Raw genomic sequence first — 17,775 nt, forward strand, 5'->3', positions numbered from 1 at the left:
CATGTCACCAAGGCAACATAGGCAGAAAGCACACCAGGGCACACCAGGGCCACACCTGCTTTAGCCCCTGACAATGTGTGGAACAGCCCCTTGTGTGGAACACCCAGGACCCCCAGCCTGCACCCACTTTACCTCCAACTGTCCTGCCATAGCCCTCCTGCATGGAGCACCTTGAGACCTCCCAGCCTACACTGCATCAACTCCAGGTCTGCTGCTAGAGGGAGTGGCCTCCACTGCACACAGGGAGTGGCCCAGGATCACTTGGCCTGCACCTGCTTCAGCTCCTGCTATCTCCTTAGGTAGTCTCCTGCATGCGACACCCTGGGACCCTCCTGGACTGTGCTGACTTCAGCTTCAACTACCCTTCCAGGGTGCCCCTGGCCCACACCTACTTCAGCTCCAACAGAAAACCAAAGCTACCAGGCACATTCTGGTAGGGAAAGTTCCTTTCAAAGCTAAGGGAAGTAGCTATTTGTCTAATTCGTTGAAACAAACACAGAAAGTCAAACAAAATAGAGGAATATGTTCCAAATAAAAGAGTAAGACAAGTCTTCAGAAAAAGAACTAAACAAAACAGAGACATGCAATCTACCTGATAGAGTTCAAAATAATGACCATAAAGATGCTTTCTGGAGTGAAGAGTGGATGAACTGTGTTAGAATTTCAACAAAGAGACAGAAAATATAAAAATGAACCAATCAGAATTGAAGAATACAATAACTGAAGTGAAAAAAAATACCTAGAGAGAATCAACAGCAGGTGAGGGGATGCAGAAGAATGAATTAGTGATCTGAAAAACAGGATAATGGAAAGTACCCAAGCTGAACAGAAAAAAAAAAAAAAAAAAAAAGAATTAAAAAAATGAGGATAGGTTAAGGAATTTCTGGGATAAATCAGGTATACAAACTTTGCATTATAGAGATACCAGAAGAAGAGGTGGGGGTGGGGGTGGCAGAAAACTTATTTGAAAAAATAATAGCTGAAAACTTCCCTAACTTGGGGAAGGAAACAGACATCTAGGTGGAAGCAGAGACGGCCCCAAACAAGATGAATTCAAGGAGGTACATACCAAGACAAATAATAATTAAAATGTCAAAGATTAAAGATATAAGAGAATCTTAAAATAGCAAGAGAAAAACAACAAGTAATGTACGAGGGATCTCTCATATGGCTATCAGCTCATTTTTCAGCAGAAACGTAGACCAGAAAGGTGTGGCATGATATATTCAAAGTGCTAAATGGGGAAAAAAACCCTACAACCAAGAACACTCTACCAATAAAATTATCACTCAGAATTAAAGGAGAGATAAAGAGTTTCCCAGACAAAAGTTAAAAGGTCATCACTAATAAACTAAACTGGCATTACAAGAAATATGAAAGGGACTTCTTTAAGTGGAAAAGAAAAATATGAAAGGAAAAACATGAAAGAAAAAAGCAAACATACAATAAGAGTAAAAGCAAACATACAATAAGATTAGCAGATCGATCACTAATACAGCTACTGTAAAGGTTGAAACGAAAGTAGTAAAATTGATTATATCTAAAAAATGTTACAGGAGTCACAAAAAAAAAAAAGATGTACAATATGACATCATGTACATAAAACATGGAGAAGGTTGGAAAAATGTAATGCTAGAATGTGTTCAAACTTAAGCGACCATCAACTTAATATAGACTGCTATATATTTAGGATGTTATATATGAACATATGGGAATCACAAACCAAAAACCTATCATAGACACACAAAAATTAAAGAGAAAGAACCAAAGCATAAAAATAAATAAAGTCAGACAGCAACATGCAGAAGAATGAAACTAGACCACTTTCTTACACCATTCACAAAAATAAACTCAAAATGGATAAAGGACCTGAATGTGAGACAGGAAACCATCAAAACCCTAGAGGACAAAGCAGGAAAAAACCTCTCTGACCTCAGCCGCAGTAATTTACTTGACACATCTCCAAAGGCAAGGGAATTAAAAGCAAAAATGAACTATTGGGACCTCATGAAGATAAAAAGCTTCTGCAAAGGAAACAATCAACAAAACTAAAAGGCAACAGACAGAATGGGAAAAGATATTTGCAAATGACATATAGGACAAAGGGCTAGTATCCAAAATCTATAAAGAACTCACCAAACTCCACACCCAAAAAACAAATAATCCAGTGAAGAAATGGGCAGAAAACATGAATAGACACTTCTCTAAAGAAGACATCCAGATGGCCAACAGGCACATGAAAAGATGCTCAATGTTGCTCCTCATCAGGGAAATACAAATCAAAACCACAATGAGATACCACCTCACGCCAGTCAGAGTGGCTAAAATGAACAAATCAGGAGACTATAGATGCTGGAGAGGATGTGGAAAAACGGGAACCCTCTTGCACTGTTGGTGGGAATGCAAACTTGTGCAGCCGCTCTGGAAAACAGTGTGGAGGTTCCTCAAAAAATTAAAAATAGATCTACCCTATGACCCAGAAACAGCACTGCTAGGAATTTACCCAAGGGATACAGGAGTGCTGATGCATAGGGGCACTTGTACTCCAATGTTTATAGCAGCACTCTCAACAATAGCCAAATTATGGAAAGAGCCTAAATGTCCATCAACTGATGAATGGATAAAGAAATTGTGGTTTATATACACAATGGAGTACTACGTGGCAATGAGAAAGAACAAAATCTGGCCTTTTGTAGCAACGTGGATGGAACTGGAGAGTGTTATGCCAAGTGAAATAAGTCATACAGAGAAAGACAGATACCATATGTTTTCAGTCTTATGTGGATCCTGAGAAACTTAACAGAAGACCATGGGGGAGGGGAAGGAGGAAAAAAAAGTTAGAGAGGGAGGGAGCCAAACCATAAGAGACTTTTAAAAACTGAGAACTGAGGGTTGATGGGGGGTGGGAGGGAGAAGAGGGTGGGTGATGGGTATTGAGGAGGGCACCTGTTGGAATGAGCACTGGGTGTTGTATGGAAACCAATTTGACAATAAATTTCATATTAAAAATAAATAAATGAAAAAATAAAGCCATCAATCACAAGGGAAGAGAGCCAAGAGAAAAAAATGAAACTCCAAAAACAACCAGAAAGCTATTAACTAAATGGCAATAAGTACATCAAGAATTACTTTATTTTTTATTTATCTATCTATCTATCTATCTATCTATTTATCTATCTTGACAGAGAGAGAGAGCACATGAGCAACAGAAGGCCAGAGAGAGAAGGAGAGACAGAATCCCAAGCAGACTCTGTACTTCCAGCGCAGAGCCCAACCTGGAGCTTGAACCCTCGAACTGTGAGATTATGACTTAAGTCAAGAGCCGGATGCTTAACTGACTGAGCCACTCAGGCTCCCCATCATCAATAATTACTTTAAATATAAATTATCTAAATGTTCTAATCAAAAGACATAGGTGACTGGATTAAAAAACAAGACCCATCTATTTGCTGCCTAAAAGAGACTCACTTCAGACCTAAAGACATATACAGACTGAAAGTGAAGGGACATAAAAAGATATTTTATTCAAATGTAAGTAAAAAAGAAAGCTGGAGAGCAATACTTATAACAGACAAAATAGACTTTAAAATGAAGACTGTACAGAGAGACAAAGGCATTACATAATGATAAAGGAATCCATCAAGAGAATATAACAATTGTAAATATCTATGTACCCAACATAGAAGCATCTAAATACATGAAGCAATTAACAACTGACATAAAGCGATAATACAATAATAGTAGGAGACTTGAGCATCCCACTTACATCAATGGATAGATCATCCAGCCAAAAAAATCAGTAAGAAAATAGTGGCTTTAAATGACACATTAGACCAAATGGACTTAACAGATAGATACAGAACAATTCATCCCCAAACATCAGAATACACGTTCTTTTCAAGTGCCCAAGGAACATTGTCCAGGAGAGATCACATGTTAGACCATGAAACAAGCCTCAAAACATTTACAAACACCAAAAATCAGGCACCTGGTGGCTCAGACGGTGAAGCATCCGACTTTAGCTCAGGTCATGATCTTGCAGTTCATGAGTTTGAGCCCTGCATCAGGCTGTCTGCTGTCAGCACAGAGCCCACTTTGGATCATCTGTCTCCCTCTCTCTTTGCCCCTCTCTGCTCACATGCTCTCTCTCTCTCTCTCAAATATAAAACATTTGGGGGGGAAAAAAAAGCTGGTCACTTTAAGAACACCAAAATCATATCAAGCATCTTTTCCAACCATGATGGTATGAAACTAGAAATCAATTTAAAAGAAAACTGGAAAGGGGTGCTTGGGTGGCTCAGTTGGTTAAGCCTCTGACTTCAGCTCAGGTCATGATCTCATGGTTCATAGGTTCGAGCTCCGCGTCAGGCTCTGTGCTGACAGCTCAGAGCCTGGAGCCTGCTTCCGATTCTGTGTCTCCCTCTCTGTCCCTCCCCTGCTCATGCTCTGTCTCTGTCTCTCAAAAATAAATAAACATTAAAAAAAAATTTTTTTTTAACTGGAAAAAGCACAAACACATGGAGGCTAAACAACATGTTACTAAGTAACCAATGGTTCAATGAAGAAATCAAATTAGAAATTAAAAAAATCCATGTAGACAAATGAAAATGGAAACACAATGGTCCAAAATCTTAGGGAGATAGTAAGAGCAGTTCTAAAAGGGAGGTTTATAGCACTACAGGCCTCCCTCAAGAAACCAGAAAAATCTCAAACAATCCAATTTTCCACTTGAAGGAACTAGAAAAAGAAGAACAAAGCCCAAAGTTAGTAGGAGGAAGAAAATAACAAATATTAGAGCAGAAATGAATGAAATGGAGATTAAAAAACAATAGAAAATATTAATGAGGGGTGTCTGCATGGCTCAGCCGGTTGAGGGCCTGACTTTGGCTCAGGTCATGATATTATGGTTGGTGAGTTTAAGGCCCACATTGGGCACACGGCTGTCAGTGCAGAGCACACTTTGGATCCTCTGTTTCCCTCTCTCTGCCCACACCCCCCCGCCCACTCACACTCTTTCAAAAATAAATAAAATAAAAAGCATTAAAAAAAAAATCAATGAAACCAAGAACTGGTTCTTTCAAAAGATAAACAAAATTGGGGGCGCCTGGGTGGCGCAGTCGGTTAAGCGTCCGACTTCAGCCAGGTCACGATCTCGCGGTCCGTGAGTTCGAGCCCCGCGTCGGGCTCTGGGCTGATGGCTCGGAGCCTGGAGCCTGTTTCCGATTCTGTGTCTCCCTCTCTCTCTGCCCCTCCCCCGTTCATGCTCTGTCTCTCTCTGTCCCAAAAATAAATAAACGTTGAAAAAAAAAAAATTAAAAAAAAAAAAAAAAAAAAAATAAACAAAATTGATAAACCTTTACCCAGGCTCACAAGGAAAAAAAGTAGAGGACCTAAGTAAATTAAATCAGAAACAGAAGAACAAATGGGGCCCCTTGGGTGGCTCAGTCGGTTAAGCATCTGACTTTGGCTCAGGCGGTGATCTCATGGGTCATGATTTCAAGCACCACATCAGGCTCTGTACTGACAGCTCAGAGCCTGGAGCCTGCTTCAGATTCTGTGTCTCCCTCTCTCTGCCCCTCCCCTGCTCATGCTCTCTCTCTCAAAGAATGAGTAAACATTAAAAAAAATTTAAAAAAGAAAAAGAAACAGAAGAACAGAAATAACAACTGACATCTCAGGAATACAAAGCATTCTAAAAGACTAGTAAAAAAAAAATTATATGACAACAAATTGGGCAACTTAGAAGAAATGGATAAATTCCTAGAAACATATAATCTTCCAGGACTGAATCAGGAAAAAGTAGAAAATCTGAACAGACTGATTACTAGTAACAAAGTTGAATCAATAATCAAAAAACTCCCAACAAACAAGAGCCCTGGATCAGATGGTTTCACAGGTGAATTTTATCAAATATTTAAAGAAGAATTAATACCAATTCTTCTCAAATTATTTCAAAAAATAGAAGAGGAAGGAAAATTTGCAAATTCATTCCAAGAGGCCAGCATTACTCTGATACAGAACCAAAGACACTAAAAAATAAGAAAACTACAGACCAATATCCTTGATGAACACAGGTGCAAAAGATCCTCAACAAAATTCTAGCAAACCAAATTCAACAATACATCAAAAGGACCATTCACCACAATCAGGTGGGATTGATTCCAAGGATGAAAAGATGATTCAATATCCACAAATCGATCAACATAATATATCACATTCAAAAACGAAGGATAAAAGCCATATGATCACCTCAATAAATGCACCAAAAGCATTTGACAAAATACAACATTCATAAAAAAAGCTCTTAACAAAGTGGACACAGAAAAAACATACCTCAAAATAATAAACACCATATAGGACCAAGCCAATGCTAACATTTTACACAATGGTGAAAATGGAAAGCTTTTACCCTAATATGAGGAACAAGACAGGATATCCATTTTCACTACTTTTATTCAACATAGTACTGGAAGTTTTAGCCATAGCAATCAAACAAGAAAAAGAAATAAGAGGTATCCAAATTGGTAAGGAAGAAGTGAAACTGTCACTATTTGCAGATGACATACTATATATCCCTAAAGACTCCACCAAAAAAATACTAAACTTAATAAATGAATTCAATAAAGTTTCAGGATACAAAATTAATATATGGAAATCTGTTGCATTCCTATACAGTAATAATGAAGTAGGAAAAAAGAAATTAACAAAACAGTCCCATTTACAATTGCACCAAAAAAAATAAAATACCTAGGGATAAATTTAACAAAGGATTGATGAACTATCTATACTCTGAAAACTATAAGACACTGATGAAAGAAATTGAAGATAACAAACAAATGGAAAGATATAACATGCTCATGGACTAGAAGAATTAATATTGTAAAAATGTCCATATATTGAAGCAATCTACAGATTCAGGACAATTCCTATCAAAATACCAATAATATTTTTCACAAAACTAGAACAAATTTGTATGGAACTTTAAAGATCCCAAATAGCCGAAGCAATCTTGAGAAAGAACAACACTGGAGGTATCACAATCCCAAATTTCAAGCTATCCTACAAAGCTATAGTAACCAAAACAGTATTGTGCTGGCACAAAAACAGACCCACAGATCAACAGAACAGGATGGGGAGCCCAAATATAAACCCATGCTTATATGGCCAATTAATCTATGACAAAGGTGCCAAGAATATACAGTGGGGAAAAGACAGTCTCTTCAATAAAAGGTGTTGGAAGAACTGGACAGGTATGTGCAAAAGAATAAAACTGGACTACTTTCCCAGAACACATAAAAATAAACTCAAAATGAATTAAAGACCTAAATGTGTGACCTGGAACCATAAAGCCCCGAGGACAAAATAGGCAGTAATCTCCCAGACATCAGCCTTAGCAACATATTTATGGCTATGTCTCCTCAGCCAAAAGAAACAAAAAGCAAAATTAAACTACTGGGACTACAACAAAATTAAAAGGTTTTATAAGTAAAAAAAAAAAAAAAAAAATCAACAAAATGAAAGGCAACCTATTGAATGGGATAAGATATTTGCAAATGACATATCTAATAAGGGGTTAATATCCAAAATATATAAAGAACTTACACAATTCAACACCAAAAATACAAATAATCCAATTTAAAACATAGGCAGAAGACCTTAACAGATATTTTTCCAAAGAAAATATACAGATGATCAGTAGATACATAAAAAGATGCTCAATACGACGAATCATCAGGGAAATGCAAATCAAACCACAAGGTATCACCTCAGACCAGTCAGAATAGCTAGTATCAAAAGACAAGCAATAACAAGTCTTGGTGAGGATATGGAATATAGAGAACCCTCACACACTGTTGGTGGGTATATTGGTGCAACTACTGTGGAAACAGAATGGAGATGCCTCAAAAAATTTAAAATATAAATACCATATGATTCAGTAATTTCACTACTGAATATTTACTCAAAGAAAACAAAAACACAAATTCAGAAAGATATATGCATCTCTATGCTTACTGTAACATTATTTACAATAGCCAAGATGTGGAAGCAGCTCAAGTGTCCATCAATAGATGATTAGATAAAGAAAATATGGTATACATATATAATGGAATATTATTCAGCCATAAAGAGAATGAGATCTTGCCTTTGTGACATCGATGGACCTAGATGGCGTTATGCTAAGTGAAATAGGATAGAGAAAGACAAATACCGTATGATTTCACTTATATGTGGAATATAAAAAAAAAATAAGCAAACAAAAACAGAATAGAAACTACTCATAAATACAGAGAACAAACTCTTGATTACCAGATGGGGGGGCGCGGGTTGCAGGATGGACAAAATAGGCAAAGAGGATTGAGAGGTACAAACTTCTGGGTATAAAACAAATAAGTCACTGAGATGAAAGTACAGCATAGGGAATATAGTCAATGATACTGTAATAACATTGTATGGTGACATATTGTAACTACACTCATTGTGGCGAGCATTGCATAAGTATGGAACTGCTGATTTGCTATATTGCATACCTGAAACTAATATAACATATAACTATACTTCAATAATAGAAAAAAAATTTTAATTTTACTCAGTTGAATTTTTGTTCAAATTTTGTTCAAGAAGGCAAATGTATATAAGAAAATATCATGCTCCAGTGGAATATAAAGCATTGCTTAGAGCATAACTTTCTAAAGGGTCTGATTCTGATTCATCATTCTCTTGGAGCTATTTCTAACTCTGCAAATTGTAGATAAGTGATAATGCAAAATTATGCTTGCCTATATCCATGAAAATAAATTGTCAGATGGAGGGTTTCTGATTCCTAAAAGGAAAAAAGCCAATTTTGATGCCCTTTGCAAATTCACTTCTGTTTTCCTTTTTTTTTGAGTTCTCCTTTGAACTGGTTGTAACATCTTTTCTGGTTGCCTCATTTAATTAATGTCTTAATTAAATTTTTGGCATGTTCATTTTATTATTATTATTTTTTAGCTTTACTGAAGTAAAACTGACAAAATTGTAAGATTTAAAGTATACATGGGGTGCCTGGGTGGCTCAGCCAAGCGTCTGACTTCAGCTCAGGTCATGATCTCATGATTCATGGGTTCGGGGCCTGCGTCAGGCTCTGTGCTGACACCTCAGAGCCTGAAGCCTGCTTTGGATTCTGTCTACCTCTCTCTCTGCCCCTCGCCCACTCATGCTCTGTCTCTCTCTCTCTCTCTCTCTCTCTCTCTCTCTCTCTCTCAAAAATAAATAAACGTTAAAAAAATATTTTTTAAGTATACAATGGGATAATGACATGTTCATTTTATAACTACTTTCAAAGCCTTGATTTTACCTTTTTCAGCTTTCTGTAAGTAAGTAAGTAAGTAAATAAATAAATAAATAAATAAATATTTTTTAAAAAGGTGTCCAACTTGCCTTTGGGCTACACATGCAAATGAAGTTGAAATATTATGAAGTGCAGAGCCTGTGTGCATTTTTTGGAAAAGGAATAAACCATTTCAATCAGTAGCTCAAACCATCTCTCCAGAAATCAGAACAAAGAATTAACCTTGTAACAGACACTCTCTTAAAACAAGACGTTCTTGTCTTTACTACCTTACCCTACACAACAACCCAATCTTGCCATAAAGAAAGAAGGCAAGTTTGACTCAGAGGGAAACCAAATTTATTGATTTGTACAGGACCTAAAGCACAGAAACTCTTCTGTAATTCCTTGGCACCCTAGAGTCCCAAATCCAAATTCAGCTATTATTATTAGCTGGATTCCTGCTGATGCAACCTGGGTTACAGCAACTGACCCTTCCTCAGCTTTCTTCACAATCCCACCCAGACTCACAATTTCTTTTTGCATTTCCATTTAAAGGGAGACAATTGCCATGGACTCACATACCATAAGGCTACTACGAGTCTTCCTCAATATTTCCCCAAGTCCTTAAAGCCACCCTAGACCCCATAACCTCTACCCAAGCTTCCACACTAGTGCAGTATGTTGATGACCTTTTACTCTGTAATTAAACTAAGTCAGGAGCTCTTATAACTTCTTTATTCTCTTAAAGGCAGTAGCTGAACAAGGCCATAAAACCTTTAAATCTAAATATCAGTGGGTACATGCAACTGTTATCTCTTCAGTATATGCGATACGTCAGGGCATTCAAAAGCTCACTCCATGGGGCATCTGGGTTGCTCAGTGGGTGAAGCGTCTGACTTAGGCTCAGGTCATTATCTCACTGCTTGTGAGTTCAAGCCTTGCATCAGACTCTGTGCAGACGGCTGGGAGCCTGGAGCCTGCTTCAGATTCTGTCTCCTTCTCTCTGCCCCTCCCCTGCTCATGTTCTGTCTCTCTCTCTCTCTCTCTCTCTCTCCCTGAAATATAAAATAAAAACATAACAAATACATATATTCCAAAATGCCTTGAGTCATTTTGCCCAGCCCTCTCCCCAAAACAGTTAAATGAATTTTTAGGGGCAGACGGCTACTGCCACCAACAGATTCCTAATTTTGCAGTTTTTGTTAAACCTTTGTATGCTCTTGTCTCAGATATCACCCCAGAGACCATTTTCTGGCTTTCAGAGGCATTAACCTCTTTTGAAGCCATAAAATCAGCTCTGTCCACACTTCTGACATACCTAATTTTGACACACCTTTCCATTCATACAGCCATGAAAACAATGGCTTTGCTGCAGGCACTCTTGGACAACCTTTTGCCTCTCCTGAATGGCCAACAGCATATTTCTCACGCCAATTAGACCCTGTGGCATCAGGTATGCCTCCATGCTTACATGCAATGGCTACAGCTTCCACCTTGATGGGCAAACCCCCTACTCTTACATTAGGCTTCCCCATTCACCTATGTGTTCCCCATGCTGTGTTTGCTCTCTTACAAGTTCTTAAGTCACAGCATCTCTCTACCCAATGACAGACCACTTATGAATGATTAAGCTCTCTTGACTAACCCATTAACTTACATCACTGAAGAACTTTAAATCCAGTTACCTTACTAACCTCTCTAATAATGGAGAGCCCCACTCTATTCCCCACGATTGCCTTACAACTGTAAGTATGATCTCAAAACCACAAGAGTGTCTCTCAGACATCCCTCTAGATAATCCAGACTTACTTCCGTTTTGTGATGGCTCCTGTACACAAGATTTCCAGGGAAACATAATCATTGGTTGTGCCATAATTTTCCCCCATAAAACACTTGGAGGCTTATTTTTTGCTCACAGTAAAATAGCCCAAGTGGCTGAACTCCTAGCTCTTACTAGAGCTTATATACTGGTGGAAGGGGAAAACTGCTACTATTTACACGGATTCTGGAATCTGCCATGCTGTTGGCATAATCTGGAAATTTCATGGATTCTTAACTTTGGTGGATACTCCCATTGCTAATGGGCTCATAACTGCTGACCTATTATGAGCTATTCACCTCCCTTCTAAAATTACCATTATTCACTACTGAGTTCATACTAAGGAAACTGATAGTGTATCCTTAGGAAACCACAGGGCTAACAGAGCTGCTAAATATGCAGCCCAAAACATACCACTCCCCCATCTTCAATCCACCCAGTTTTTAACCCTACCTTTATCCCTGACTCATATTATTAATTATCATACAAATGCCCTCCAATTTTAAAAGACAATTACATACAAAAGGGTGGAAATAATTATCAGATGGATTATATATATTGGGTCAAATGGACTCCTTGTAGCCCCTTTTCTTATAACCTTTTGGCTAGCACTTATCTCCCACCAAATGGGACACAAGTGTGTGAAAGTCAATGAAGGGAAACCTCACTAAAAGGAAGTTGGGAGGTTTGGCTGGGGGAGCTCTCACACTCTACCACTCATTTTCAATTACAGAACCAACAGGAAGTCTGCAACTCAAAGCCACTTTCCTTGGTAGCAGCTCAGCTACCAAGAGACAGTCACAAATCAGCCAATGAAAAGCCACTATATACTTCAAACTCCCAGCTTACTCTAACAGGCTTTTCGTTTATAACAGCCTTCCCAACTTCCCCCCTTCCCTCTATAAAAGAGCACCCCTCTTCTTGTTCTGCAGACTTGCCTATGGTTTTGCCACAAACTGCTTGTCCCAAACTGCAATTCCCTGCTATTCCCACATAAACCTATTTGCGCTGATAAAACAACTGGCAGCTTATTTTTAAAGTTAACCTGTGCAAACAGATTAATTAAGGAACTAAAAAAAACAATTGGTTCTGCCATGGCATCCGTAAAATTTCTGACCAAATTATCTCCCAGAGCACTACTCATACATCTTACCAAATCAGCATGCCCCTCAGAAGTCCTCTTAGGCCCACAATGCCCTTTATGGCATTTTAAATGGATTTTATAGACTCACCCCCTGCCTTGAGCTCTTCTCCCTATTTGGCTATTATCTGCCTATTTAGTGAAGGGTCTGAATGCTACCTGACTGTGTAGACTGTGTGCTACACTGATGTGCTCATGCCACAACAGTGGTAAAGAAATTAGTAACTGAGATTATTCCTCATTTGACATTCCTTTATGGACTGAGTTAGATGAAGGAACTCATTTTACAGCAGAGATAAACTGCCTGCTTGCAAAAACTCTGGGACACTCATTAAAATTTCACATCCCCTATTAACCTCAATCATCAGAGCAAATGGAACATAAAAATCTAGATCTAAAAAGAACCTTAGAAAAGATGTGTCAAGAAACTGACTTCAATGGCCAGAAGAACCAAACTTGGTCTTTATTAAAATCCAGAATACTCCATATAGGAGACATGGATTGATCTCTTTTAAAACAGTGTTTGGTCGGGGCGCCTGAGTGGCTCAGTTGGTTAAGCTTCGGACTTCTGATCTTGGCTCAGGTCATGATCTCAGGGTTCATGAGATGGAGCCCTGCATAGGGCTCTGCACTGCCAGTGCAGAGCCTGCTTGGAATTCTCTCTCTCTCCCTCTCTCTCTGCCCCTCCCCTGCTCACATACTCTGTCTCTCTCAAAATAAAACATTAACAAAAAAAAAAAAAAGCCCAAACTGGTCTTTGTTCCTGCTAATGTAAACATCTGATGGACTGAGCAAGGGAGACAGGTAAATAATAAGGTGTGATATCCATGATCAGAAGAAAGTTACTCTGCCTTTTTCCCTGGTGAGTTACGTGGGCCGCAGAAAATCTCTACAGAAGCTCAAAGACTATCCCTTGTCAGGGTGAAAACAATAGCTGAAGATTTTTCCTGTTACATTGAAAACAGACCTGCCACTGGACTTCTCCTGGATGACATACCAAGCTAGTATTACAACCAAACTCTGTGTTTGATGCTGAAAATGGCATTTTCTTTTTCTTTTTTCTTTTTTTTTTTGGAAAATGGCATTTTTAAACTTGGCAAGGAGATTAAAAATAACTCTAGCATAAAAGTTTGCCAAATCACCAAACGGGTTTACATACCAGCTGCCCCTCTTGTTAGATTGCCCAATACCACACACTATATTTGGGTGGATCAGAATTGCAGATTTCTTTGGCTCGATGACAGCAGTAAGCTTTATAGCTGCCAGAACCAAACTATAGACCTCCTACATCACTATTTCACAACCTGTTCTGCTCTCATAGACTGACAGGAAAAATAGAGATGTATGGATATTAACATTATCAATGGCAAAGGTCATGGAATACTCCAGACTTTAAAAATTACAGGTTTCAGGGTGCCTGGGTGGCTCAGTGGGTTGAGCATCCGACTTCAGCTCAGGTCATGATCTCATGGTTCATGGGTTCAAGCCTCGCATCGGGCTCTTTTCTGACAGCTTAGAACCTGGAGCCTGCTTCAGATTCTGTCTCTCCCTCTCTCTCTGCCCCTCCCCCTCTCAAAAATAAATAAACATTAAAAAAAGAAACTACAGGTTTCAAGGGTGCCTGGGTGGGTTGAGTGTCCCACTCTTGATTTGGGCTTAGGTCATGATCCCAGGGTCATGGGATCAAGTTCCGGGTCAGGCTCTGCACTGAGTGTGGAGCCTGCTTAAAATTCTCTCTCCTTCTCCTCCGGCCCCTCTCCCCTGCTTGCACTTGTTAGCTTTCTATTTCTTAAAAAAAAAAAAATTACAGGTTTCAACCTAACCTTGTCTGTAAATCATACCCGTCTTTTTTATTTTTAAGTTTATTTATTTATTTTGAGAGAGAGAAAGAACACAAGCAGGGAAGGGGCAGAGAGAGAGGGAGAGAGAGAATCCCAAGCAGGCCCTACCCAAACTGTCGCCATGGAGCCAGAAGCGGGGCTTAATCCTATAAACCCTGAGTGTTGACCTGAGCGGAAATCAAGAGTCTGATGCTGAACTGACCGAGCCATCTAGGTGCCCCAATCATAACCCCTTTTTATCTTATGTAGCAACAAAGTACATAAAGGGTTCCCACCTAAATTTTCAGGACCATGTGGGTTCAGACCTGCCTCCTTCTGTCACTAAATACTCCACCTTACATGCCAAATTATAAACTTGGGTTCCTTTGTTCATAAAATTATGTCACACAAACACGCCTCTCAAAAAAATCATAGAAATTCTGCTTGCATATCTCAAGTCCACCTTCTTTTCAGCTTTAAGGGTTTTTATTCCCAAATCTTGGAGATTATGAATTAGAAAAGGCAATCCTAAATCTCTCTCTGTAGTGGAATAGTTCAATACCACTATGCAAACTTTGAAAACACTCCCGTCAGAAGTTAACAGCTTAGCCTCTTTGGTACTGCAAAATCGTCATGCCCTACATACACTGGCAGCTCAGCAAGGAGGAACTCCCTGGTGAAAAATGTTGCTTCCGTGTAAGCCAAAGGGGACAAATAATACCTAACTTAAATCTGTCATAATAAAGGATTAATATTTGTCATCAGATAAATGAAACAGTAATATTTACTGGACGGATCTATTTCTGGAGTTGGGAGGCTGGCTTAATGGGGTGTGGGGAAATGCGCTCTGATTTGTTCTTCTGTTTTTTTCCTCATTCTAATCTACGTGCTTTTTTCTCTTTGCAGATCTCCTACGGCTCACTAGCTCAGTTTCTCTCTCCACAGTCACCAGCTCAGCTTTTCATACTGAAACTCCCAGGGAAGTTTCAGAGGGAACTGGAGAGGCCCAGGGCAGGCTGCCCCCAAAATGTGCCACATGGCATATTGGTTATTTTGAATTGAAGCTACTTGGAAAAAGCACAAACACATGGAGGCTAAACAACATGTTACTAAGCACAACATTTTACTAAGTAACCAATGGTTACATGAGGCTACTTGGGAAATAGCCAGTGTAAGGACACAGACCTTGCTCTGTCCCCCACCCCCACCACCCCCTAGGCAGGAAATAAACCTTCCTTATGAAAGTTACCTTATTAAAGTTATCACCAGAGATAGAGATTTTAAAGCTGAGAAAGTTGTAGAAACAAACCTTGTCACTTTTATTTTATTTAGACAGGGTGGAGGGGCAGATAGGGAGAGAGAAAATCCCAAGCAGGTTCCCCACTGCCAGGACAGAGCCTAATGTGGGGCTCAAACCCACGAACTGTGAAATTACGACCTGAGCCAATATCAAGAATCAGAAGTTTAACCAACTGAGCCACGCAGGCAAACCTTGTTACTTTTTACTAATCTACAACCTCAGCCCAAATTCTTAGAATTCCTAATTAAAACTCTCAAACATCTATTTTCTTTACCCTGTTAATTCCTCACAAATTTATCGTCTTTTTGTCTAAAATGTATAAAAACTGCGAGTCTTGGTCATTTCTTTGGATCTTGACTTCATTATTGGGTCTCCATATGCACCTAATGAATTGGGTTTTTCTCCTGTTAATCTGTCTCATGTCAATTTAATTCCTAAACCAGCTGGAAAAACCGGGCAGGGAAGGACATTTTTTCCTTCCCTAAAACTGCTTTCCCTAAGATATTTTTACCAATCGTCGGGTTAATAGATCCCTGAAAAACTCTAATGTTCTCTCCAGCTTCTGGACAGTAAGCCTTTGACCAAAAAGTAAAATGTTGATACCATTTTTAATGTGTTTTCACAGAATCACTCTCTGGATATTGAGTGGAAGTTTGGTGGTGAAGATACTTTGCAGAAAAAAAAAATATTTTAATAAACAGCTGAGTTAGTTTCTGGGAGAACAAAGTTGCTAAAATAAATCTCAAGATTCTTGCTGGGCCTTTGTACTTCCACACAAGTCAATGTTCAGCTGAATTCCTCCACGTGCTCAGGTGGAAAGCAGCAGAGTTGCCAACAGTGGTTGAAGGAGCTGAATAATACTATGCATAACCTTCAAGATTTTGGAGTTTCTACCCCAGTGATTGCTGGAGCTATACATGCATACATATTTCATTGATAAACTACCCAGGAAAAAGTAATTTTGTTTCATCTAAGACATACCAAAGTACTGGGGATGGATATAGGGGGAAGTAGCAGTGGAGAGGAGGGACAGCAGTGGTGATTTTCAGCACAGATTGCAACTTTTGTAGCTCTACGGCATTAACCAATATAAAAAATTGTCTAGTCTTATATTCACTATAGGCAGTTCCTGACTTTCAACAGTTCAACTTATGATTTTTCTACTTTACAATGCAGCAAAAGCGATATCCATTCAGTGGAAATTATACCTTGCACGTTGATGTTTTCCCAAGCAAGATGCAACGTGGTACAATATTCTTTCGTGATGCTGTGTATCAGCAGCTCCAACTCCAAGTCTGCCACGTAATCACCAGGGTAAACAACCGATGTACTTACAACCATCCTGTTTTTCACTTTCAGTACAGTATTCAATAAAGTGCATGTTCTTATAAAATTGGCTTTGTGTTAGAGGATTTTGCCCAACTGTAGGCTAATGGAAGTGTTCTGAGCACATTCAAGGTCCACTAGGCTAGGGGCGCCTGGGTGGCGCAGTCGGTTAAGCGTCCGACTTCAGCCAGGTCACGATCTCGCGGTAAGTTCAAGCCCCGCGTCAGGCTCTGGGCTGATGGCTCGGAGCCTTGACCCAGTTTCTGATTCTGTGTCTCCCTCTCTCTCTGCCCCTCCCCCGTTCATGCTCTGTCTCTCTCTGTCCCAAAAATAAATAAAAACGTTGAAAAAAAAATTTTTTAAAAAAAGGTCCACTAGGCTAGGTTACGACGCTGAATAAGTTAACCGTATTAAATGCGTTTTCAACTTACCATATCCAGAGGTGCCCCATCGTCTAAGTCGAGGAAGACGGAGCAGAAGAGGAAAGGATGGAGCAGCCAAACTGTGAGGCTGAGAAGACAGTTAAAGTCAGTCAGTCAAGGAGAGGGACCCTTTAAGTACTTTGCTGATCATGCCCGAAGACTTGTCACCTAAGACTTGAAGTTGGGTTGCCAATCATCTTCTGGGTCTGCAGTCGCTGACAACATTTAGGGCCACACTCCCCCTTGTTCATTCGTATTTTTGTACCACTGCTTGGCAAGGGTCAGATCCTGAAGCTCTCTGGGTCTTGGCTCCTTCACCTGTAAAATGTGGGGTTTGCATCACAGAGGAGAGTTTCTGGAAAGCGCTCGGACAGCCAGCACACAGGTGTGGGAAGCGAAGCGCGGCCCAGTCCTTCAGCCTTTTGGCTGAGGCTGGGGAGGCACAGATAGCAGGAAGGTGGGGTGTGCTCCGAGAGAGCGCGGGAAGGGGGCGCACCAGTATGCGAGGGCGCCTTAGGTGCCCGGGCGCCACGGCCACCTACGGGCTTCCTCGCTGCAGGGCGGGCCGGGGACTGAAGAAGCCTAGGCTCCTCCCGCACCCACGGCTTCCCGCCGGCAGACCTGCGCACGCCCTCCC

At 39.8% G+C, this 17,775-nt stretch overlaps 1 long non-coding RNA gene across 1 annotated transcript; it reads right to left on the reverse strand.

Moving 5' to 3' along the window:
• Window positions 1-9,147: 9,147 nt before the first annotated feature.
• On the reverse strand, window positions 9,148-17,772 carry LOC115521563. The gene is made up of 3 exons (XR_003971105.1): window positions 17,148-17,772; window positions 12,267-12,268; window positions 9,148-9,160 (listed from the first exon to the last, which is right to left on the reverse strand). It is a non-coding gene; the product is annotated as an uncharacterized LOC115521563 (long non-coding RNA).
• Window positions 17,773-17,775: the final 3 nt, after the last annotated feature.

The sequence above is a fragment of the Lynx canadensis genome, chromosome C1 (genome assembly GCF_007474595.2).
Source record: "Lynx canadensis isolate LIC74 chromosome C1, mLynCan4.pri.v2, whole genome shotgun sequence".
Taxonomy (NCBI): domain Eukaryota; kingdom Metazoa; phylum Chordata; class Mammalia; order Carnivora; family Felidae; genus Lynx; species Lynx canadensis.